Below are 27520 nucleotides of genomic sequence, written 5' to 3' on the forward strand. Positions count from 1 at the left end.
ATTGATGACGTTTAGCGTGATGTGTAAATTTTCAATTAGAAATCACAACATCGATAATGCGCTTGGAAATAAAACACTTTAGATTGTAATAATGGACTCGGAAATAAAGCACTTTTAATTGTAATAATGAACACCGCCGATAAACTAAACGCGTCATCAGAGCAATTGTCGAGGTTGAAGAAAGTTTATTTTTGGTTTGGAGTAGTTGTCCTACATAAAGGTGGATTTCTTCAATTTCGCGCTTGTATTTGCCGAGCGTCTGGTAACTTCACTAATTAACTTACAAAGATCTACTGAGAAGCGATTCAGAGCAATTCAGAAGGACATGATATTTTATTTCAAACAAAAGTAATCTCGGCAAGAGTATATAATCTCTGTATACGTGTATACAGAGTATACTTAAGAAAATAATATAAACATTACAGCTGTTTAAAATAGATTTATATATTCTTAAAATATAAATAACTTATTGTACATTTATTACAGCATATAAATTATTTTTATATTTTGTAGAATTCTTATTTTTAAAATAAAAAATTATTTTTTTACTTATATACAGCGCAGCTACTTATATTGTTATATAGTCACTTAAGTTTTAAAGAAATTGCACGCGTTCTTAAAAAATAGCACGCGATTTTTAGAAAGTCGCATGCAATTTTTAGACAGTTGCACCCAATTTTTAAAAAGCACGTGCGATTGATATATACATATATATATATATTGTATATATACATATATATGTATGTTAATCCAGCTTTTGCGTTGTAGCGCGATATCAATTCTTCTTTTATCCTGGATGATACGGTATTGTTTTGCGCTACATAGAGAAAATTAATATTCGCTATCCCTTTGTTCGATAGTAAACTTTTAAATTAATTTCCATAAAGGTTAAAAAAGAAAAATATATCTATCTTATTCGATAAATTTCTTTACCTAGGTTCTTTCAAGATTAGATTTTTTACGTTGTATAATCACAAGTTGATAGAAAAATTATGATATATAAATATGCGTTGCGATCATATTAACGAAAAATAATTAATCTAAATTTTAATTTACAAATTTTTCTTATTTGTTGCAGATTCTGATTATCTCGCTGTCTCGAGCATCTTGGTAAGTCTTGACGTTTTAATTACTCTATTAAGTCGTGTTTGATTAAACTGTCGATGCTACTAAAGTATTTTAAGGTCTTGTAGGTCTAGAAGTTCCGCCGCAGAAAGCTATATAATTTATTGTTCCGTAAAATTAGGAAGGTAGTTGTTAGGAATTTGCCATTGAAATACTATCAATTCTAGGAGGGTATATTTTGACAATTTTCCGATTTTAAGACACTTCTAGTTTTAGTACCCTAAGTACCTTAAGTACTGAAAGCTTTGAGAAGTTTAACTCACTTGAAACTTTTAAAATACTTGGAACGGAACTTTATCGCAAACTTTAACATTGCGAATTTTATATTGATCTCGTTCAAAGATATAATCGTATTTCGTTTTATGAAGCCCATTTTAAACGATTTTATAATTTGTGTCAGATTTTAGGTTTTTATTTATAATTTTATATGCGTCATATTTTTATGTATATATATGTATATTTTAATATATGTTTTATATACGGGCGTATTCTAATTCTTCAAATATTTTTTGTATTACACAATATATAAAATTATAAATAGGATGTTATTCTGAATTCTAACGCAAATTATAGTTTAAAAGTAGACTTAATAGAATATTTTGGTTAAAAATGGTTAAATATTTTTTAATTTTTATAATATTTCATATGCTTAAATATTATTAAATCGTGTAACAGCACTTTGTCAGATAATATAGAAATTATTGGGATAATTATTTTACCGTAATTGAGAATATTCGTTATCCCTTAACATATTGTGTCATTTATAAATTAATATATTATAATAACTCAATTATTTTAATACAAATCTGCTAACATACATCACATTAGCGTCAATTATACGCTAACAAGCATCCGCTATGAATTGTGGATTACGTAAAAAACTTATAAAATATACTTGAGCAATATTATTATATATATATATATTTTTATGATTGAACGCAATTTATAATTTGCGCAATATTTAAACGTGAATATTGCAAACTCTCAGAGTTATCTCGAAAATTCTCCTTGTAACGGATATCAATATCCAAACTTCTATTAGTTTCAAAATTTGTTTCAATATTGGAAACGAGAAATCGATCTTTTCTTTTCATTGTTCTCATCATCAGTTTGGTCGGTCCCAGATTTGTATACCGTTATCCTCACAGTACGTTATAGCATAATGGGCTTCTATTATATGGGATACGAAAACCAAGTTATGTATTTAGACAATTTTGAGATTTTTTCGAGATTTAAAAATATGGAGAAAATCACATTTTTATTATATAAATTGCAAAGAAAGGAGACGAAAAAGCGAATATTAAAATCTTTTTGAAATTCGAGAGCTGCATGGATATTTATTACAACAGACTACGCAACCACAAATAATAAAATAAATTTCCGCGAATTTATACGAATATGATTCCAAGCGCAAGTTTAATATTAAAATTGTAAAAATAATTTAATTTGAATCTAAAAATTTCATATATACAATAAAATTTAACTAGCATAAATATTAAAAAATTTGATTTGTTTGTTTGTAATACATTTGCAAAATATCACTAGCTGCAAAATTTGTGTTTTGTCGTGCAATGAAATTACAGTCTCTCGTAAAACGCAAGTGGCATATCTACGTTATTGTACGAGTTTCGGAATTACAAAGTTACATTACGAGCTTTATGGTTTGCATATGCGCTATAATATAACAGTATGTTCTATGAAAATAACGATGCGCATTTTCACCGCATTTATTATTAAATTTCATTTCTCCATTCAAACCATTATTTCCTTTGGATGTCAATGTGTCTTTCGATAAGATGCAGAATAATCTTTTCATTAAAATTGCCTATTATACATATATTTAGACAACATTAAATATATACATATATAATTATTAAATATGTTAGTTCTGGGACTTATATTATATTGTATTACAGTAGGAGAGTATTGACTACAAATGTTATAAATCAGACATGATGAATCTCGAGTTCCCGAGCCACGACGCTTCCCTTTTTTCATCCCCGGAGAGTGGGGGAAAAGGGTTTCTCCGCTGGATAAAGTTTAGCAGGCATGATTAACTTTATTCAGCGGAGGAACCCCTTTCCTCCATTTTATGTAGATAGAAGGGAGAAGTGTCGTGGCTCCGGAGCTCGAAGTTGACCATGCCTGTTATAAATCGATAAATATAATAAATATAATAAAAGTGAACCTTTTTGTTTCCAAATGTCAATGTATAAAGTAGGTGAATGTATTATTTTATACAATAATAGAGATAATGAAGAGGAATATATTGATAGCGACTATTTCTCGGCGACTTATCATGCACATATCGTAACCGTATTTCCACCCTAAGGTAGACCGTATTAAAGGTCAGAAAGGATTTGCATAGGCGTCTGAGCACATGCATATGTATGAAAATATGTATTGCGAGATAAATGGAAGCTACGGTCGTGTAAAAACTAATCGTGAATGCAGTGCGTTGCAACGTTTAATTAAACTATATAGATAACAAATGTGAGTCAGTGGGAGAGGTGGCGGCTGTCAATGAAACATGAATGCAACATGAATGATCAATGAAGGGAACGAATAAAAGAGGTAAAGTATGCAAAAAATGAAATACTGTTCTATCATTGAACTATACAATATTTTATTATCCTCCGCGTTGGCTACTGCCAATATTCATCATAAAAGCTCGATGTTTTTTTTCTTTCTTTTCTCTTTGCAACATCAGGAAATTAAACGGCTACAACGAGATCTGCATTCGAATCATACCGTTCTTGTGACAGGAGAATTTCTTTCCCAACAAGACATTTCTTTTCTAAAACGACGAATGAGGTAATTCGTTGCATTAATGACATTTTTACTTCAACCAATACATTAGAATGCACACGATCACTCGCCGAAGAAGAATTTCTTTATTCGCGTGTCCTATCTTTCTTTCGTTTTTTCTTTCGCGAAGATGAGAGATTTAAAGCTCGGCGCAGAACTTGCGAACGTGCTGAATCGCAGTTTAAAGCAGTTAACGGAGAGCTTTGTAAGTGACAGTACTTGCATCTGCGGCAGCATACGGGATCGTCGGACATGCAATACTGCAGTTTCCTCGATAACGTTCCACAAACACGCGTTACGAACACAGGCGCATTTCATCAAGAGCACTTGTGGCAATTGCATAGGAAGCTACTGTTCTCATATTATGCCGTAAGGAGCTTACAGTCGAGAAAGGAGATACTCCTTTGTCACGGAGTTTCTCTCTTGACGTTGTTTTTGAATCTTGCTCCGCGTTTTGTTACATATATTATGCAACTAAAATCACGCGCGAGCTCGACTAAAGGAGTATCATTATAGCTTTTATCGTCGTCCTTGCAATTGTCATCCTTTTTGAAAAAGCGCGCTCGAGACTTCTCGAAGGCCTCTGCCGCCAGAAATAGTTGCAATATCGCGGTTGTGGTTGTATTTATCTTGAATCGAGTACACGTGCAATTTCGATCCGGAGTATACTGAGTTCGTTCGTACTTGTTACGCTTCTATGCGCCTTTGTGCGCTTTTATTCACTTCGGCGCGTGTGCAAAAATTGTTGAGAGAGAAATACCTAGTCTACATATATTTACCTCTCAAATGTAATTTAAAGAATTTTTGAACTTTTGTGAAAATAATGATGAAATTATTCCACTGTAAAAATTTAATTCTTTTAATCTTTTAATTAAAATTTTTTTATTCTCATTATCAATATCCCGATATTTTAGTTTAAAAGAATTTAATTTTAAATTAATTAAAATATCTATCGTTAAAAATAAAATCGACGCTTCTGAGATATTGAGACATATCTTTCCTCAATTGTGTAATTTTAACTTTTTACGTATATTAATCAATCGCAGATTCACTGTCGATCTCTTAATTGAGAATTACGGTCGGATTTATCGTACAACGTGTATCGCGCATCGGAACACCTATTAATGAATCGCGGCATTTCGAAATCGCGGTGAGGAGCATTTCTTATGGAAGCGGGCGAACGAATGGTCCGTGAAAAATGGTCGAGCACCGCAATCCGGGGCGCGATCATCTAGCAAAAAAATCCGGTTTAATCTCGGCGGATTACAAACGTGGAGTATCTCGTCTGTACATTGAGGTCGCCATGGCGACGCCAGTTGTCGTCTATGTCTATAACTATAGCATCCGCGCGATTACGATATACGTAAAATCCGCCGAGAGTTTATTCCAACCACACGTCCCGGATGCGTCACCGGTTATGATTTAATTCGTGATGGAACTACGGCGACGCATAAACTCATCTTATACTCTTTGCTATTTTGTATATGGCCACCGTGGCATAACATAGCAAATATTTTGAGTAACGTGTGAAAAGGGAATTTCATCTAATTTTGTTTTCTTCGTAACATTTTAAAATTAGACACTTTTAAAATTCCTATTCTAAAACTTTTATAATGTTTTGATATATTTATCTTGATCTATCGTTCAACTTTAATGCGTGCAAATCCTCGTAAATTGATGATTATTGGTAAAGATATTGATAAAGAGATATTGATAAAGATCGATGTACGATTTCGACATGTACAGAATACAGTTAAATATTTACGCCAATATAGCCAATATATCCATTTCAAGGTAATGGATTTATAAGATTTTATAATCTTATAGATATATAGATAAATTGGAATATACTAAATAATATTCAAAGATTCATTATCGTATATTAAAATAAAAGATAATTTGAGACTTACAGATACGATGCGTAGCAACTGAGTCGTGATTAAGCTATTCGATGCTCAGGTTTCCTTGTTCCTTTTCTCTTTCTTCTCTTTCTGTTTTTTTTTTCACATTTAGGAAAATACTCACGAAAACGGATTAATTTTATTAGTGCGCGCGTAGTAGTCACTAAAGTACAACGATAATGTAGCGTTTTATATTTTACCTCCATGGCAATGTATATTGTATGCAACGCATGATCCCGCAAAATAAACGAAATATTATTAACAAACGGTGGATATATATTGCAGTTTCCGTTACTTGAATTGCTTTATTCGACAATTCGTGCACAATTACGCTGTGCTGATCCGATAATAATTATAGATAAATTACATTTTGAATCAGCGAGAAATTCAAAGCACGAGAGTTATTCGAGATAAATCCAAGCATTGTTGTAGAGATAATTATTGACCGTAATTATAGCAAGGGAACGGTAATTTATAGTTACCGCTCTATTATTCCGGTTCTCCCTTCTAATGAACAATTAAGTCACGCGAAATACCTGCTTTCAAACAGCCGTCGCCTCGATACGCGCGTGTCAGAATGTTAATTGTAAAAGTACATTATTAGGGGGGGAACGATATTCGCAAACCGTTTGCGAAAAGGAATCATCGACGGAAAATCACTCGACGATACACGAAGCGTCTCGCGCCAGCAGATAGCTCGAGTGTCCTCATATGAATAGCACAGCGAAAGCACAGCAACCTTACGTTCGCAGTGTTCGCACCAAAACACGTTATACATTAGAAAATAAAAATAAATATCAAGACCACACGTCTGTTGATCTGTATCTGTATTTAATGTAGTATTTAATATTTTAGAAGATAAATTCGAATTGATATTGAATTTACCTTTATAACATAGAATTATGAAAATAGTCCGGAGAAAAATCGTGAATTGACGGTAAATATATATCACAATTTCATTATTTGTATATTCTTACAGATTGAAAAATAATACAACAAAGTGTGTGCGCGCTTGAGCTCATATAATACTTTGCCTTGAGGTGTACATTGTCTATCGCCGACGTCATAGCTTCCTCTCACCATCTGTCTGAAAAATAAATCACTTTTGCGTCCCAATGGGAGCGTGTCGTGGAAGCTAATAAAATTTCCGCTGCGCGAAAAGAACGATGCGACGTTAAGGTTGTCAAGCACGATGTACGACGCGCATCGGCGTTGTCCTCGTTTATTTTTGCTCGTGGCCGATTTGCAATTAGAATAACATCGTGGCAATTTTTTGTGTGGAATACGAGCAATATTGGATGCGACTAAAGATGCATATAAGAGCAGCAAATGAGACATATTCCTCTCATTACTAACATATTTATTTTTCTTAATATTACTCTTATTATGCAAAGATATGTAATTAATATTTTTTAAAATTAAAAATGCTTGTCGATTTGTTTTGTAAATAATTAAATCACAATGTATATATATATATATATATATATATATATACCTAAGTGTTAAATTTTGAGAGAACATATACGGTTTAAAAGTGAAATAATTAACACCAGACAAAAAAATGATTGATTGAAAGCAGTCAATTATTTTAAAAAGATTTTTATGGTAATCGTTAAAGATAAATTACATGTACTACAGTAACATCCAACTTGCACACATTGAATAACTTGTAAATATACGAGCTTCTGAATATAAGACATTTTATGAAAATTTTTTGCAAATATGTATCATGTACAGATTGCGCGAATATCCTAGTTATTGCGAGTCTACGGGTATTATTACCAAGCTAATTTACAAGTCTGTCATGTTTACGCAATTATCGACTGGTGCCGCGCTATAAAAGTCCCTGCGTAATTTGCCATCCCCTTTTAATGAAGTTTATCGATTGATCATAAGAATTTGTCGTCTTAATAAGAATTTTCCACGTGCATCGAGTTAGCAATCGATTTCGTCGAAGAAAATTACATTTGCAAACCCACATGACAGAGAACTGAAATAGCTTTGAAGCCCATCATATTTATTTGCCATTTTTTAATCTATTAAAACGATAATCTATTAACTGGATATTTTTTATTCTAATTGTAATAAAAAGTAATTAATATCATTTTTAAAAGTATAATAATCGTAATTTAACGAATAAAATAATAATTAGATCTAAGATGATAAACAATTAGAATGGAGTCTGCAGATATTAGTATACTCTGCTACGTATAATAAATTATATAAACAATAATATATATTATTTGTACTATATTGAATTCTAGTAGACCAACATCTGCGTACAAGTTATATTATAAGAAATTATTATTAATGTTAAACAATATTCGCATAATAGGTATATGATATTACGTGAATATTAATATTTTAATTTATTACTAATTATTAATTTTAACTTACATTTTAATTACCAACTTGCTTAATGTTTCAATGTCGAAACAATAAATTTTGCAAATGCAAATGAATCCAATTAATTTTGATTAAATTATAGTTTGATTACGATCATCAAACTGATGTTAAATTTCTCGATGAAATGGGATCTGATAATTGCTGATGCTAATGAAAGCCTGGTGGCAAACATTATTCTGTCTCGCATTTGATAACCGGACCTAACCGTCATGTTTCCGTTCTCGGTTTGTTCTCCCGGGGAACCGACATTCGTTGACTGATATGCCTGATGGGTGATATCAGATGTTTCATGACGTCTCATAGTCTGTACATATTGCAGATATCATGGGAATATGATCCTCGAAACGGTCTCATAATTGCCGCATGAGTGCATCGATGTTTCCAGAACCGGAATATCAAAGGGAATTAACTTGTAGTTCGTAAATAATAGAACGTAAGATATATATGTATATGTATATACATATTATATGTATATATATATATATATATATACATATATCTCTTCCATGGCATACTATATTTGCGTTAAAATTCGCGATTATAATTAATTGTTTTATTTTTTACGAAATATATGAAATTATAATAGAGAATTTAATTATATAATATTCTTTGCTGTAACTTTTATTTTTTCTTTCTTTCTTCTCTATTTTTCTTCTCTTTTTTTCCGTTATAAACTCTTGCTGAAATTATCTTATATTTTCCTTTGTTGACATTTCGATTTGATTTTGTGCCGGCGAATGGAGAATCGCTTTATTTTATTTGTTTAATGTCTCGAGCACACACATCAAGCGACATTTTATTTTCTTATATTCATCTTTGAGTAAGTCTTTTGGACTGATGTGCCTGAGATAAATCCGATCGTCGCAGCCCTAGAGCGATTCTTTTTTTAGATTTTGTTCTGCGGACAGATTTCCTTTGCTTTGGCGTACCGTGGCGTGGATGGTAAAGTCTGAATTTCCTGTCGAAGATAGCTTTTCAAATGTTTGAAATCAATATTTATTATTTTATCTGCTATTGGAAATGATTAGAGTAGTTGAATATAATTTTGACGAAGATGCAATATGAGATTTATATGATAAATCTATGAAAAAATATATAACATTCTTTAAAAATTAAAAGTATAAGACGAAATGATAAGTTAGAATTATTGCGAAATTAAATATCTTTTTTTATTCATATTATTTAATCAAAAATATTTTATTTTTACTCAGGAAAATTTCTTTTTTATTAAATGTGAGCTATCACCGTGTGTAATTGATCATTTTTAATGGATGTGACACGGGCGAAAATAAATACGAGCTGAATTGTATATTGCTGGTCATTTCCTATTTATTCTCTATTGTGACATTTTGTATAATTAACAGCGGTTCGATATAGAAAGATAATATCGCATATCCAAAAACATAACACATCCACATTGGGTTTTAGTAATTGTTTTAAATAATTATAATTTATATTTATACTTAAACAATAATTAAAGTTAAATTAATCTAAATTATAAGCTATGATACATTTTTTAATTTGCGTACTTTTAATTATAACTTTCATTATTTTTCACCAATTGTTTCAAAATCTTAAAACAATTAGTAATTTATGATATGTATTCTTATTATTCTCTTTTAGGCTGTTATGATTATTCAATATAATATCTTTGCAGCTTGCCGAATTTTATTATTAACAGATTTATAACAAAAGCATATTGAGTATATATATTCAGCAAAGAATGATTCTTACAATGATTCTTCATGTTTAGGCAATACGTTGATACGATTATTGTCCGACCGTATTTTCGAACCTCGAAACCTTGCTAGCGTTTCGAGGGTATTAAATATTTATTTACTAGCAAGGCAAGCCAGTTTGACTGGTTTGACGGTATAACTTAAACCGATTATGTACTCACGTTAACGTGTCAGCAAACAGCTAGAAGCATTTTGCATAAGACCAACAGTGAGTATACGTGCCGTCGCCCTAGATGTTAAACAGTCCACGTGCAAAGCCAATAGTAGAGGGAAAAATTCTTGAGTGTTTTTCAAACGTATTCTACTGATTCACTTCGCAGCTTTCATCCGCTGGAATTTGGCTTATACTTTGAAGTTTGGCCTCATACGAAAATTGCTTTCGCGTTCCTTAACATTTTTACCTGCATAATACGTTTTATATATTCGCTTTCATCTCTCTCTCTCTAAAAAACCAAGAGTGTTTCGAACTTATTAGAAAGAAATGAAATAGTTTTTATATTACAATTAAATAATATTGTAACATAATCGTAAATTTTGCTTCCTCATAGAGGAAGCTTTGTTTTAGGTTTACTTAGACAAACTTTCTGGGACAAACCCTGAATGTTAATAAAGAAATGCGCAAGTTAACTGACGCGTTAAGCCCAAAATTCTTCGAGAATCTTCAATTTATTAGAGAAAGGCCTAAGAATAAAAATTCAACGCACGCGTTTTAGGATTGCCTTGTCCCTGAGGGGAGACTAAAGTGTTTGAGTTCCAATTTTGCTGTGTTGTCAGACATCTTTCGTAACAATCAATATCCTTTTACCATTGAATTGCGCTGTTCACTATTATTATCGTTACAATAATAATAATAATAATAATAATAATAATAATAATAATAATAATAATGATAATAATAATAATAATGACAATAATAATAATAATAATACTAGTACTTATATTATTATACTAGAGATTACTATAGTACTCTCGGTAATATTCTTTTCGCATGTAGTTTGTTTTTAACACGATTTGCATAATGCGTTCTTCAGAATCCAATTCGACTTGTGATCGATCGTTTCTCAAATTATACAAAAGAAGCTAACGATGTTACTAAGATCGCTAATGACTTTTTAGCATGACAGTGTTAATCAGAGACCATTCTGCTCGATTCGTATCGTGTCTCTTATTCCAATGTGCGACAGATCTTCGGGCTTTGATAGGGGCCTCTGTAATTACGAGTCTCGTCCGCAACGGTTAATTTGAGTCACCTCTCTAATTACTATATCTATCGATCATGCGTATTACAGAGAAAGGTGTAAACCGATAGCGCTATCGAGAAAAGTCGCTCGTTTAATTATATCGCTCGTATCGACTTCGATACAATTAGTCTCGAGGAAACGACGATGGAAACGTAGGCGAATTGCATCAACATCGTCGAATTGCGAAGGAGAGGATAATAGTGCCGATAAATGTCAATTGCACTCAGCGCGCAAATGTTTAGAACGCGATAAAATGATTCAGCGCGAATCTAACTCATTTAGAGAGAAATCGAAAAAAAAACCTTTTGATATGAAAAAAAAATAGAAATAAAAAATGAGACGAGTTAAATTATCAGACATTTTTTATTATACTTAAAAGAGTAGCAAGTCGACTATATATACTCATACTCAGTCAGGAGATAAGTCAGTTAATTAAACAATTTAAAAAATTACGTACTGATTACGTTTACTGATTGCGTGGATTGAAATGTTTCTGCAGAAAAATAAATGCTGTTCAACAAATAATTATGCCATAATTTCGTAAATTGATCGTTGCTCGATTCATCAGTAATAAATTTTATTTAATCTGTACATACTGTAACAATGAAAATTGTAACGGAATACATTAGATGCTCAGCAACATTTTTTTACATAAAAAATCCGAAGCAAGTATATTAGTTAAGCGAGTAATTTACTTATATAAGTATCGCAATACAACTTGCTAAATTTCGAAAAGTTAACATATGTGTAAATATAACAATGATGACGCGTTCGATAGACAATGGTCTATCTAAAGCTCAATAAAAATTCACGTCATAGGAATGTTAAATTATTTTACCGTGCGTAAAGGGTAAATACTATCACTCAACCAATATGGAGGTACGATATATCAGTTCGAAGGATCGGTACGATGTATCGTAGAGACACTTTGGTTGAGGGAAAGGTCTACTACCGGGGAGTATCCTTTGCCTCGGGGTAAACTAATCCGCTCAGTCTAGGTTTTTTTTCTCCTGTTTTTCTCTTTTTCTCTCTCCTTCTTTATCTCGTTACAAAACCCCCGACTCTTTCAACGTGTCTTATAATAAATATTAATTGTAATGCAGTTTACATGAAATTACAGTAAAAATTCACAGTATTCTGGATTATGTCTTGTTTCAATATGGAAGTAAATTATCATATGGTAACGCCGTACATATTTCAAACATTTTATCCTGCTTGAAAATTAAATTCTTCCCCTTTTTATTTCACTCTCCCCCTTTTTATTTTACTCTCTGCCTGTGTCCCCGGTATTGAATTATAGCAAGAATAGGGTAAAAAATATCATTGCAGGAAAAATTTCAATTTTTTAAATTTCCCTATGTATGAATGTAAAGAAGAACGTAATTGGCAGTCATGTTCGATGGCCATACTCGTTACAATGTACGTCATTAAAAATTCGTTCGATCGCTCGTAAACTTGTCGACATATTGGCCTTTCCTCTCTTGTGTTCCGTTGTTACCCGATTTTCTATAGCGTAGAAATTTGATAGCCGCATCATTACTCCCTTCGGCTGATCTAATAGGAACGAAATGTCGGGTCGAGCGCATTTGATTGCCATTCTCTTTCGATGATGGGGAACGTAATGGCTTTCCCATATCTTGATTTCCAAACGATTGGTTGACATTTCACTCGAATACAAATTGGAGATCGTTTTGTATATTAAGGGCACGGTGTGTACGCGCCCTATTGATTAGATGCCCTACAGTGGCCTACAGTAAGGATGGTTTCTCGAAGGACGATAAAATGATCATCTATATATTCGTGATATTAGCTTTAAGATCGTTGGAGAGTATCATGAGCACCAGGATATGTTAATAATAATGAATTCGAATATAATAATGAAGTTCGTCAATCGGTTCTTTTATTTTCTCGAGCATGAAAAGCTGAATTTTGCATACTGAATTCAATATAGGTACATTGCCTTCTTCTATGTATTTCTTCTTTTATTTTATTAATTTATATTGTGTCAATAATAAGAATAATACATATTTATAATAACGTATTCAATATTAGTTTTTCATGCAGAAGTTTTGAAAATGTTTAATGCCACGCATATTTACAATCAATATAAATGTTACTGATACATTAAAAATGCAAAAGAAAATACATATTCGGTTTTTTAAAAGAAATATTTGTTTCAGACTGTGGAAATAGTAATAACATTGAAGTTGTTTGAAAAACATGAGAGACTGAGAGAGGCTTTTTAGATATTTCAGTTGACGGTGTATTGACGTTATTATATTTTTATAAAATTAGAAAAAGTGACGTATGTTTGGCATCGGTGTGTTTTATTTATGTGTCTGTTATTACGATGGAGTCGTTTTAACGTCGCACAAAATCCCGGAAGTCGCCGCGGTAACGGAAACAATTATTGCGACTATTGCGAGTATTTTGAGGTCTCGCGGTCACGGAAGCGTAGTTTATATCCTAACACACTTCTCAAGAAGATACATATGTACTTATATATACATATAGATATATATCCATACAATATATCCTGGAAATGGTCTTTAGCAGAGAATAGTGAGTATTTATTTTACGATCTCGAAGCACGTTTGCTAAATTCTGTGATTGTTAACGTTAAATGTTTCGTAAAAAAAATATATATAGGTATACCGTAATTGAGATTTTGGTAACTTATGATATCTGTTTTGCGTGTAAAATATTATTTTGATTCATGTTACATTTTCCAGTCGATTGAAAATAATTTAATTACGAATGTATAACATGAAAATCAAGATAGTTCCTGGACAAAACACAAAATATATAAATTTACCTGTTGTGTTTGCCCAGTTTGTTCATTTCCGTTAGAGCAATCGCTATAAATGCGACATTTACAGAGTTTGTTTATGTGGGTCCATTTAATCAGGATGCATCATCCTTATCTCAGTGTAAGTTAATGTCGGACGTCAATTACCTCTGTGCGTTCGTGTTTATTGCGTTGATACTCACGAGACGGTAATGAGAAACTACAGATCGATAGATACGTAGGATCGTAGGAAATAAATTGGCACGCGTGTTAGCGATCGCTACATGTGTAATTAATCGCGCAATTATTGCGTAACGTAACGCCCAATTTATCATTATCTGCGGAAACTTTATCGCACACGGGAATCGGTTTCCTATTATCCATCTCATACGTTTATTTTTTGAATATTGCCTTTCATACTGTCTTGTTCATTCTATTAAAGCTGCATAAATAGATACAGAGGTAAATGCAATTTTAACCGAATAAAAATGTAAATTTGAGATTAACAAATTTTAGATTTCGTAAAAAACTACTCTTTGTGCGATATGGTGAGACATGAGAAAATAAACTTCACAAGTTAAGAAATTTTTTAATCTATTGAGATTCATGGCGCTGTTTATAAAACTACTATTAAAAGACTGTCGCACAAATGTAACTCGAGATATAAAACTTTAAAATGATAAATTGACCGCGACTACCATTAACGTCTAAGTTACAACACACGTGGAGCTCTTTTCGGGCTCCGCTATGTTAGCGTCAATTTAGTAAGGCGTATTGCGCAACAGCGAGTATAAAGTTTCAATTTTGCTCGACGATGAAGATCTGTTTTATGTAATGATTTTCTGACCTAATTTTAAACCCACACCTCTTCGCGATATCTGACATCCCTTTTTGCACATGCTTTTATCTCAATTTAACACTTTTAAGTGCTTCGTAAATAATCCATGCATCACTTAGAGCTTCTTAGAGATTTTGTTCAGGGCGGCATAATTCAAGAAGAAGAAAAGCCAAAGAGAAGCATATATTGTAATGTCGACCTACTTAAATTACGAACAGCTCATTGATTATTCCTTTCCGTCCGATATTAATTCAAAATCGCATATAATTTTGAAACAAATTTCTGCACGAGCTGGCATTGTGGAAATTCACGACATGACGAAGATAAACGGATAAATTAATTTGTATTCTTTTATAACGAAAAAATTAGTTCGTTGCTTTATGCCAAAATGTACAAATTCCGTACGCTAAAAAGTACAAATTATCGAAATTTTAAAAATGCAGGACCAGAAAACAGCTTTTAATTAATAAAATTTATTTTTTCTGCTAAATAATATTTTTAAAGTGTATTTTTTAAAAATTGCATTAATTATTTTTAACATTTCGGATATGTTGAGCATATTAATTATTATTAAAAAATAATTATATATTTTTTTATTTAGACCTATTATTACAAAATATTTGATATAATATCAAGATATTTAAGATAATGTATAAATCTTAAAGAATTTAACTAAAATAAAATTGTAATTTGAAGTTTAATTATGAAATATTTAAAAGCTATGTAGTTATAAAAACGATTTCTATTTCATCAAATTTCTATTAAAAGAAAGAGATTTCAATTTTTTTAGGAGGTTTTATGATTAAAAAATGTATATCGTTTGGATTACTTCACGTTTATGGCAAAACTCATATATTGAGTTTTTTTTAGAACTATAAATAATGAAATATGAATATATATAGGAAATTGCGGTGTAGACAGTTTCTACATGTATGTTTGCGCATATTGTGAGTGGTGCATAAAGTTACAGCTATCTGTGTAAAGTGCACCTAGGCTACTGCCATGTAGTCAAATGCAGCAAATGTCTTTAGCAACCGTGCATTTTATGAAGCCGATTGCATGACGTTTTACTTCAACCCGCGAAACGTGTGATGTAAGCAAAGGTAAAAAGCTCCGAATTTTTACCTTTACGTAAATATTGAATTGCAGTCCATTATAGATTATAGTACTTATATATTTCTTTTACAAGAAATGACTTGATTTTAGACACTGCTTTTTTCTCAAATAATAGCAAAAGAATTCTTACAAGTAATGTGAAACGCAATAAAAAAATCTAATTTCTAGTCTTATAAAGTAAAAATTTGAAACAACACATAGAGAATAAAATGTCGCAGTAAAAGGGATATCGTTATAAGAATGTATAGAGTACCACACATAAAATTGTGAAGTTATTATAATAGAATTAGTTGATAAAATGCTTTATATGTATGTTCTAAAATAAAAAAAAGTACTCGCGATAAAATGTCTTTTTTTAAATTCAAATATATACTTAGATTACTTAAATACTTGGATTACATCATAATTATGAGATTTAAAATTTCAATACTTAAGAATATATATACCTACATATGTACTTTTATTTCGAGTCTTTAAAGGCTCTATTTCAGATTTGTCTTAAGACCAAAAGTTCGTGGAATAATTTTCATTGATCATCCCTATATAATAGAAAATAAAGTTTCGAGATCTGGATAAATGATTGAAGCGTTTCTCTGAGCCGGCGATAAACATGTTCTCTGTTTGCAAGGTTTATCGATCGCATTTATGGATATTCTGTCTGTCCTATTCTATGTGTACACAAGATCCTAGCCATCATTAATTGAGTATTCGGTAAACATTTAACGAAACGTAGTCGCAGTCAATATTTCACGGAATTATTGGCAAAATGCGAGACGGACCCATCGTAAAATCCTGACAGTATTTTCTCACGGGAGCAATCGGCTTTTTTTTGCCGCAGAAACCTTCCCTCGGATCGTAAACAGGAGAACGCTGAGAGCAAATACGAGAAAACGAATGCCTACGCGCGTTTTCCGCGCTTATACATTTTGTTGGTCTACTAAAGCTAGGAAACTATAAACGCGTTCTGTTGAAGCAAAACATGGAAATGGATTCGTACAAAAGACAGGAGACTGTAAGATATAGCATAGGAACATTTATAATTTATTTTATGTGTGTGATTTATTATATGATTTATTTTATCACAAAAATTTGGATAAAATAGAATTATATTCGTAAACGACATACATATATATAATACATATTTAAAATAATATATTTTTAATTATTTAAGGTAATAATAAAATAATTCAAATGCAAGAAAACAAATAATTTATATAAAATATTATTGTGTCAAATTTTTAAATATTTATGATTTAATTAAATAAATTTAAATTAATTTAAATCTTTTAAAGTTATCTTTGAAAGGAAAGAATTATAATTTAAACAACAAAATAAAATAATAATATTTACTTATAATGTAACATGTAATAATATGTTACAATATAAAGATTTTTACAGCTTAGATAATATTCTTATTGCTCAGCTAATTTTGTCTTTGTTTTCTTATGTGCAAATACTGTACATTATGGCAATCAGCTACTGACAAATAAATATATATAAATATATATATAAATGAGGAATATTCATCTAAGAATTAAATTAGAACTTAAGTAATAGTATACCTTCATTAAGATTTCTCAATCGAGTGAAATTAATTGGTGTCTTTGGCGTCGTTACGAAACGTAGAATGAATGAAAATAATCTATTCATCGAACTCCATTCAGAATCTAAGAATGTATAGCACGTATATATTTGAAAGCGCGTATTAAATTTCGTAGTGATGGCAACAAATTGGCTGTTACACCACACTCATTGTCAGTGCTCGGCACTTGTATATATACGCGGTGCAGTATGGCGTATTTGTTTACACAAAGTCATTGCGTCAGTATATGCAGTGAGATACAAGTCGACAAATCGTGCGACGCGAGCCGTTCCTTGTGTCGTATCATAATCTCTTGAGAGATCGTGACAGGTACTGGAAACATAAATCTGCGGAATATCGCGTTTATATGTATCTAAATTATATATTTTCGTACTTTTTTCGCTTTATTCTTCCATCGATCATAAAAATACATATATATATGTAAATATATGTACAATATGAACAACACCGCTGTTGCGCATCGTATTGGTGAATGACAAATTCTTTTATTTCAATCTGAAGTAATGGATCTATGAAAAATGTATCTTGTATATAAATACATATGTAAATGTATACATCTGTATATTATCTTACAAGTAGTATAAGAATAATGTAATATTACTTAAAGATCATTGCTTTAAAGTGGATAGACTAAGACTGATTAGAGCTAATTTAATCACGGAATATATACGTAACCATCCGTTTATCTATGCATACGCGTCTTCTGTGACTTATAAACTTATAGGATAATCGCGCAATTATAAATAATAAAGACGATATAAAATACTTTATGGATAGAAGCAGTTCGTTAGAAAGTGATGAAAGTTGATAGAGCAACTTTTACAAAAGAAAAAGAGAATTATTTCTAAATAAAGAAACCAAGAGATAAAATTAGTTGAACATTATTTGAACTGTGAAAATCAATAATAAGTAAGAGATTGGTATGCACAGTTACTAACAAGTATAAAAGTTGCGATAGTCAACTTTGATTGCTTATAATTTGGAAATTATCCTAATCTTGAAATTTCTGTTTTTTATTAATCTTTCTTAATTTTAACATAAAAATTGCATTGTTGTGTTAATATAAAAATATTGCACAAGGATTATCCGACGTCTCATAGAAACTTAAAATATTTTATTTTACCTGGATTCAGTTCTCTTCTTATGAAAATTTGTTATATCATTTCTTCCTGGTTTTTTTTCTTACCAAACTTTTCGTAACTCTGTGATATGTATGATAGACGTTGTTGTGGTGTGGTGCACACGAGTATAAAATGTTTCGACAAAGTTGACTGGCGCAAAGAAGGATACAAAGTTCGTGATTATGATTAACGAGTGAGATCTGTCTTCAAACTTTTTTAGCAAGTAACTGTTTTTTCGCCTTACTAAGAAATTAATTAATCTCGTGAGGAGACATTTCCTTTATATTTACTTGCGATGTCTCGCGCAATTGTTGTTTGATAGAAAAGAAACATAAAAAATATCTCTACATTTCTATTAATTTATTAATATATTCTTGATGCAAACAGTATATTTAAGAAGAATAATATTATCAAATAAATAATTTATAATTTTATCTAAATAATAAAGAGCTTAAAACCGTGACAGGATGTTTGTGTCGATAATAATATTTCTGTGTAAATTTTTAATATTTTTCCCAACTCACAATCAGTGAACTGCGCGCTGAAAATTTTTTGGTCTTAAAACACAGCTATAGTTTTTGTTGGAACAGTGAATCTGTATATTTAAATCGACTGAGTTGGAATTAAAAGTTAAAAATTCACAGAGAAATATTATTATCGACACGAACATCCTGTCACGGCTCTAAACTCTTTATTATTTAGATGATTTTAAATTATACGAGCTTTCTTGTATTCTTAATAATTTAATTATTTATTACTGTTATTAATTTTATTATATTTTACTTACATATAACCCTTGTTAATAAAAATTTTAGTTTCACGTTCTTGCAAAAAATTTGGGCATATTTATTAAGATAGATACATTAGCGCAAAGTGAAACGCAGTTATAATAGATTAAAACTATGCGCATTCCCATACATTATTTAGTGGTTTATTTTTGCCGTACTTACTTACTTGAAGGTATCTCGGTGTATTGTGAGTTTGTCTTGATATTCTATTCCGGAACAATGAATAATTACTTATTACTTAAAATACTTATCGATCTCTAGTGATGACGGGTCATTCAATTAATAAATGAATATAAATTATTCTATGCTTGTGTCGCGGTACGATAATACGTCCGGCTGATGAATTTTCCATCGTGTCTACCATCTCAATCTCTCCACGTGCATGAAGTTATACATATCTGTCTATTCTTTTTTTATAACTTGATATGAAAAGAGCATTATTATATATTCTACTGATATTAGTTAGATATACCTACATAAAATTATTCAACATATAGAAATATAAAACTGAATACACGAATAAAATTTTTAAATTTGGAGAAAATAATGTACATTTATATTAATACCTACTCAAAATTGGATACACGAATTGATATCTGAATTATAATTGACGTAACATAAAAATACATATATATATTCCTACACTTAAGGTCTTGTAAAAAATTATTATTGATCGCTTAATGATGTTTCACTGAAATTTCAACATGTCCTGCGGTACATGGAATGCCATGGAGAGAGTAAAAACACGAAGGAGAACCTTCGGCGGTGTGCGAACGCTTTCTGTGAAAATACAATTTGTTCTGTGATATTACACGTGCGTTTATTGAATTTCATTTTTATACTCCATCCGACGAGTCGACTCGATCGCGAAAATTTTTCACGCATCTTGCCAGAAATATATTCGCAATAATTTTTCGCATAGCTCATTGCGGACCGGAAATCGATCTCGAATTCGGTTCCAGAAATGCACCAAAATAAAATCGATAATAATGAGCATTCTAAATAAACTTGATTACTTTCTATGGAGTTGCAAAAAGCATAAATTTCCGTTGAAAAAACAATTTCTCTGCATGCTGATGCGAATTTCGTTGATCAACGAAGTAGTTGTGAATGAATAACATCATAAATTAATGGCAGACTGGCAGACTTGGTGTGAAATTTGGGCTGAAACCTGCTTAATATTGCTTGCGAACCGCTGCACATTGTTTGTATGATTAATTTATCTCTTTATTTATTAACAAAACTGATGCCGTGGGAATAATATCTGTACAAGTTTGAATTTTATATACCTTTCCTCGAGCGAATAGCCATGTTATGCGATGAAAAATTCTATTGTTATTTTTTTAACTTAACGTCATCGTGTTAGTCGATATTTACACATTAGTTGAACATTAATTTTAATAAAATTACGTTTTGTTCTCTCTTACTATTTAGGTGCTTGTAAAGTGTCTTATTACTAAGTAAAATATTTTATTATTTAATGCCTTATTCAACAGAAACGCACTAATGACTTGACTAACCATATAAATTGCAATCAAAACTTGATACTCCTCTATTATTATTTACGCGCCGTTCTTTAGTGAAGATATATATTATTTATTAAGGATTGAAAACGATCAATTAAATAATCTAATATAACATAACGTCGTAAGTTTTAACTTACGACGAGTGCATTTTCTTTGAAGATGTTTGCTTGAAAAATTTCGTCAACAGGTTTCTTAAGAGATTCTGTCAATAAAAGAAAGCATATTTTCTCTGCTTTAGAGTACAGAGAAATCATATATGGCAAGACGCATTCATATGTAATATCTGTAACTTATACAAATTTTGATTATATAATTTAAATTTAATTTAAGACATATAATAGATGCAAGTTCATAATAGAATATTATTTTCTTTTTGCAAATATGAGAAAATCTATTTTTGCAAGTGGTTTTTAAATTTATTTTTAATAGATATTTAGAGGATATTTATGAAGCGTTCGATACGTTTTCGATATTATCTGCTATTATCGGCTGTGCGCAATGTACTGGACAGTCACTAAAAATGGTGAACGTAAATGTCAACAAAATTCAAGCGCTAAAGTACGCAGAGTATGGAGATCCAAAATACACACTCACACATACGAGAAAAAAGGAAATAACGCAATGCGATACTCAAGCTTGCCCGCGTTCAAACAATACTGAAACGAATTCATTTTTTGCTCCGCTCCCAAACCCAATAAAGTTTTACGATTGATATCGGTGGAAAAAAATTCCCTTGAAAAGCTGTCCTTTAGCCAGCAAAAGTTTTCCAATTACCAGTGTTGCGTAGTGAGGAAACCGAATATGGGAAAAGCGAGTATCGGGGTATGGGTTAAACAGTGAATTGAGTACAACAAGATTCAGTTCACTGTTTAATGGGCAAATTTCAATTAACCCTTTTCTGGGTTAAATTAGGCTTACGAGATACTTTCTGTGAGGGCATGATTTAAAATCTGTAGACCCTCGTGTATAGGTGGATATAGAATTCAAATTGCGAACGGAGTTTTTAAAGGCTAAAGATGAAAATCTCAAAAGACTGAAACAAAACGAATAATTATTTACTAAAAAGATTCTCAAATTACAAAATTTAAATAGTTGAAGGCGAAAAAGGTTTTAATTAAATCTATTTTGGTATCTCAAAAATTTCAAAAATTTATAATCTGCTTTATTAAACTGTAAAATTTGCTCTCTTTTAATTATAATTAATATTATCGTAATATTGAATTTTAATTTGATTTATTTCTTAAATAAATGTAATTAAAAAACGAATTAGTTGTCCGATGTTATATATATTTAACATACACTTTTACCACTCATTGACATTTTTCTTTGTATTACTTGGATAAAATTAAATTATTTTACACGTTGAAAATATAAGTATCTTCTCGTAAAAAAGAACAGATTTAAAAATAAGATTAAGTTTTGTGGAGAAGTATATACCTGAAATAATAACTAGGATAATGAAAGAAGTTTCTCTCTTCTTTTGTTACTTCTTCCATTATTAGAATTTGCTAACCGTGTATAATTATTTAAGAAAGAGATAAAATCCATTTAGCAACTTCTATGAACAACAGCTGCGATATTAAAAAATTTGTTATAATAAAAGTATCCCATGATAATTTACGGATTAAAGTATTGGAAAGAAATGGATTTCTGTTTAGTGCTTTAAAAAGTATTTTGAAAGATATAATCTTTTTAGCTATTTCTCGGGACTGTGAAAGCTGCGACAGCTTAAAAATGTTTAATGCGCTATGGTAGAATCATAAATGAGGTTTTGCTAAAAGCTACGATGTTATGAGTTGTTAAAACATTAAATTTGAATATTTAGATGAGACGACGCACTTACATGAGATGACGTGACGTGTGAAAATTTTATTTGCTTTGCAATTGGAAGACAACTGGCAATTTCTAAATTTCTAACAGTTATTTTATAATATTATGAAAAATTTTATACATACAATTACGTTTTTTATTAAAATATTTCTGTGTTTAATACGGAAATATAATTAATACTTTATTTTGTCAAGAAAATTACATTTCCAGATAAAAAAGTTTAAAGTTTTATTGTATTGACAACTGCTTTACTCGCCGTTTTTTAAATTACTTATTCTTATTTTATTGTATATCCATTTTATTGTTTATTCTTGAATTTTTCGAAATATGGCATCGGATTTAGATTATATCTAACGCAGCTTCAGAATGTCGCATAAAGATTTACGCGCGCAATAAACTGTATTGATCGTCACAATAACGTTTGCTAATCTCATTTACTACCATAGCATTACTAACACGGCCGTATCATTAAAAGCCGAAAAAGGTTTGACAAGCAATCTCGAGTCATCTAATAGATTAATTATATCGTGTCGCCAATATCATTTGCTGTACAACGATATAAAAATCCAAACCGCATCAATCATTGTCACGACGTCGCGAGTTCAATCTATATACGTGTCTACGATTTAGATATTATATATATCTGAAAAAGATAATACAAAGAAAAGAAACGTAAAAAATTATTTTCTCGCACAAACTAAAATAACAAGCACGACGCATTGCAGGATACTAAATCAATATGAATGTGTTTTTAATTCTGATAGGAGATTTTTTAAAGAGAGAAGATTTGGTTATGGGAATATTTAATTTGAGATAGAGAAGTAAGGTATAACGTGCATATATGACCAATGAAAATATTTAAATGGTAATTATCGAGAATTACAGTTTCCGTTTCGTCAAATTATTATATAGAGCTCTTCATTATTCGAAGGTTTTCATTTCCGTTATTCGTATAGATAGATTTCGCGGAAGAAATATTTTCATCTCGCTGTGAGCTTTATATCAAAATTCACATGGGGAAAAATACGCGAGCCGATTAATTCTGGTGCAAATATAAGGACAGGAAGAAAGAGAAGAAAAAGAGAGAACGTGAATTTATTTATGAAATGAAATTTATTCATTAAGCTAAGGAAAATGAAAGTAGTATTGTGGTCTACCTTTATTTTTGACTTATTTTTGCCGTAGGATTAATGTTTAATGAAATCATTTGCGCATGGATCTCTGATGGTTCCTCTCTTTTTCGTTTAGTTTCTCCCCAGCCGTTTCTCTCTTCCAGACCAATCACCGCAAATGTATACGTTTCAAACAGAAATTGTAATTGCGGACTGCTAACTGTAACTGTGGGACGATAAAACTTTTCGTTATATTTAGCTTTGCTCCTGTAAATAATTTATAACGTATCGGAAAGTTACCGATGTTTTGTGCTTATTTAGAAATGGCTGTATTATTTGGTATCGATTTTCTGAATTAATAACCGTCTATACAGAGTGCCATAGAGTTCTTTATTTAAATTTTACAAGACAAATAATATTGCGGCCACTTTGCATCAGTTGTGGAATATATCGAAATAAAATTTAGTTTCTGTTATTTTGAGAAGTTGACCTCTATGTCTGAAGTGAATAAGGCATATTTGCAAAAGTAAATTTTTAAACTGAGCACTGTTTTATGAGATATCATATAGAAGAAAATAGATAATTAAATATTCACAAACATCAAATTTAATAATAGTTAATAAAAGTAAGCAAACCACCGATATGATATACAATTAAACTAAGGCAAAAGCTATTGTTTTCTCCAGAACTGGATCGAAGTAAATTTTACGTATATTACATATACATATACATTATATGTATATATATTTTAGTTCAATTATTAAACATTTTTAAATTTGATACAAATTTATCTAAATTTTTAACATTTTGATCATTTACATACCTGGCTTAATAACAATACATATAAATCTTATCCTGTGTTCCTCGCTGTTTTAACAAATTTTTCTAAGTTTGTATAAAAATTCTGTACTTTGAAACTTTTTAATGACTTTTTATTCCATATATAAAATGATTTTATTAATATAACAGATTTCTTCGAATCTCTCTTCAACTTTTATAATTGATACCAAGCGGCAACATAAAGTTGACGAACTGCTGACTATCGATTATTTAAATAGGTATAAGAAATAATTTTTTTGAAAGTTCTCTTCAAAAGATCGTAACTTCTCTTTATTAACTTGTCGGTTCTTAGGATTAAGTGAAAACATGGATATCACTTTTAAAAATCCGAGATTATATTTAATATTTAATGTCTCGATTACGGTAACGATATTAAATTTTAGTTAAATATAACTTCAAGTTGAATCACATGACTTACTTTAACATAATTGCCTGTTTATTTCTTTCTTTTAAATTATGATAAATGGAAGGAAACACAATTTTTTTATTATGTATCTTGCAATAAGTTATGGCATTTTATAAAGAGTAGACAAGAAGTCTTTTCATCTGTTTATTGCAAAATCTTATTCTTGGCAGATTTTTATTTCTTATTAAAACTCGCTTTACTATGTTAATTAACAATCTAGAAACTCGTCGATTTATATCGCTCGATTAAAACGATAAATAGCTTCACAGTTTCTCTGTAAAGTTTATCTCATATATTTCCGCGTTATTAAGAGAAAACAAGCAAGTTATTTGCGCATGTATGAAGCCATGCAACAAATATAACGTATGCAGGTTTTGTAATACTTAAATTGGGCTTGATATCTCTAGGTTCATGAAACATTTTGAAATAATCGTATTAATTGGGGCAATTGGGCGTTGTAATAAATGTATTCACGATAATAGATTACATATTAAAAATCCTGAGATATATATTTAAATCACAAAAACAAATTTTTGAGAATGGAGTAATAAAAACATTGAAAAAATTTTATGCTGCAACTAATTATATAAACGTTGTATTATAACACTTATGAATTATTTTACTTAATATAGATATTAATAGCGAAGTCACTTCAAAATCTATACAACCTGAAATATCATAGTGACATAACGGCGATAAAGAATTTAGCAACAACGAATCACGAGCTAAAGGCGATAAGCAATCGTGCCGTTGCTACGATTTTAGGACGGAAAATGTGCGACAGATGAGATGTTTCGATACCATTGAATTGCATGGAAAGATAAGAAAGGAGTTATTTTTGTCATAAAAAATAATAGTGATGACAGTTCTGCGGATAAAAAATTGTTCATTCTCACAGAATCCCATAAAAATTGTCAAACGTTGCGAGGAAAAGATGAAAGGGGAAAGTTGTGTACCTACAATATATATAATATATAATATACATATAATAGTGTATGCAATATACATATATATATACTTGTTGTGCTTTAATTACAGTAAACTGAAAACAAATTAAGCGTTTGACTTTGCGCTTCGACAAGATACTGAGCTGGTTAATTATTAAGCTGAAGACTTAAAATTGCTCCCGGCCTTGATGGGATTTAACAATATTGATGCGTTTACACAGAATTTACACAGAATTATATCGCGTAATATGTAACAGCACAATAGGTTTCTAGTGTAATTAAACGATCGAAGACAGAAATAATAACAGCTTAATAAAATAAAGAGAGTACATTTATTTTGGTTGCACACAATACTCGCTTTCCTTAAGCTTATACCGTTTCTCTTTTTTTTGTGATTTGTGTTTGTTACAAATATCGGAGTTGCTATGAAAATGTCATATTATAATTAAAATTACATTTATCATATAATAAATTATTGTTACATCTTTAATTTCTTGTGATAAAAATATTTTTATCGCGATACTAAAAAATAATATTTTATTAAGATTTTACGTGATATCAATTTCAAATGTATGTATCACATCCTACGATTGCATAATTTATATTTATAAATATTTCAATGAAACGCGTATGATTCAAAATATTACATATACAGTTAATATTATTTTTATATCTATTTACGTATCTTTACGTAATTTCACATAATTTTTTGATAAGTTTCTGATGAAATAATGTTCTAGCTGATTTCGAAGCAAGATAGTGATTCCTTGTTTATGAAATGTTTGATATAAAATTCTTGGTAACGCAAGGTTCGATCACAAGTTATCAATCCACCAGCATCAAAGGGTGCTAATCAACCGACGTTGCTCGTTAGTCCGTCTTTTTTATATTAAATTAAATTTAATATAAAATATTTCTAAAATAATTGAAACATAACTATATAAATTTTAAAATTGTTTTAAATGAATTATTTTTATGTTAAATTTAGATTTTTACTTGAAATTTAAATTAATTGTTTTTAACTCATATTGTTATTAATTCTTTACGGCTATTTGTATTACAATTTATATCACATTTGAATAAAGTATATAATTACATGCAATAATTATATTGCATTTTAAGTGAATCATTTTTCAATAATAAATACAATACAATGGGACACATCAGAGAAAATTGCAGCGAATGATTTTTACGTGCATACGGGTTTGATTTCTATAACCATTATTCATTATTAACATTATACGCAGAGTTGGCCGAACTGATTAAATTCCTTATCTCGCAGAATGTAATTTTTATACGTATTTTTAAAAAATCTCGAATATAAAACATCAAAAATTGTTTCCTCGATCTCGATTTTTCGATCTCTTTAATAAAATTATTATTTG

The 27520-nt window shown here is 30.4% G+C and overlaps 1 long non-coding RNA gene across 1 annotated transcript in view; it reads left to right on the plus strand.

The window, feature by feature from the left end:
* The first annotated feature begins 1076 nt into the window (after nt 1–1076).
* The window catches only part of LOC139774660 (uncharacterized), a 36105-nt gene continuing 9661 nt past the window's right edge, over nt 1077–27520 (plus strand). Inside the window, exon 1 of the long non-coding RNA XR_011718635.1 lies at nt 1077–1110. This is a non-coding gene — a long non-coding RNA (uncharacterized lncRNA). The remainder of the gene's footprint in view (nt 1111–27520) is intronic.

The sequence above is a fragment of the Temnothorax nylanderi genome, unplaced genomic scaffold (genome assembly GCF_030848795.1).
Source record: "Temnothorax nylanderi isolate EJ_2023f unplaced genomic scaffold, tnyl_v1.0 TNYL_tig0084_pilon, whole genome shotgun sequence".
NCBI lineage: Eukaryota > Metazoa > Arthropoda > Insecta > Hymenoptera > Formicidae > Temnothorax > Temnothorax nylanderi.